We start from the raw sequence: 329 nt of genomic DNA, 5'->3' as shown, positions 1-329 counted from the left end.
GGTCGTAAGACCCATCATTAGGCAACATCTAAGGAAGACATAAGACCTACCCAATCAAAATTCTTTGTGTTATCTCTAAAAGAGACCGTAAGTCCCACTATCATGGAAACTTCTAATGAAGCCATAAGCCGCTACCCAAATCAAATTACACGGGTAACGCCTAATGGGAGTCGTAAGCCCCAAACTAAACAAATTAACGAGTAACTTCTAAGGAAGCCATAAGCCCCAACCCAAGTTAAATTAAACTAAAATTCGCACATCTCCACTTAAGTCTACTCGGGATCCTTGATATGATATAACCCATGGCTGCTAATCAAATTTTATGGACA

This window comes from Dendrobium catenatum, unplaced genomic scaffold (genome assembly GCF_001605985.2).
Source record: "Dendrobium catenatum unplaced genomic scaffold, ASM160598v2 fragScaff_scaffold_880, whole genome shotgun sequence".
NCBI classification, from domain to species: Eukaryota; Viridiplantae; Streptophyta; class Magnoliopsida; order Asparagales; family Orchidaceae; genus Dendrobium; species Dendrobium catenatum.
Note: the sequence above shows the minus strand (reverse complement) of the source record.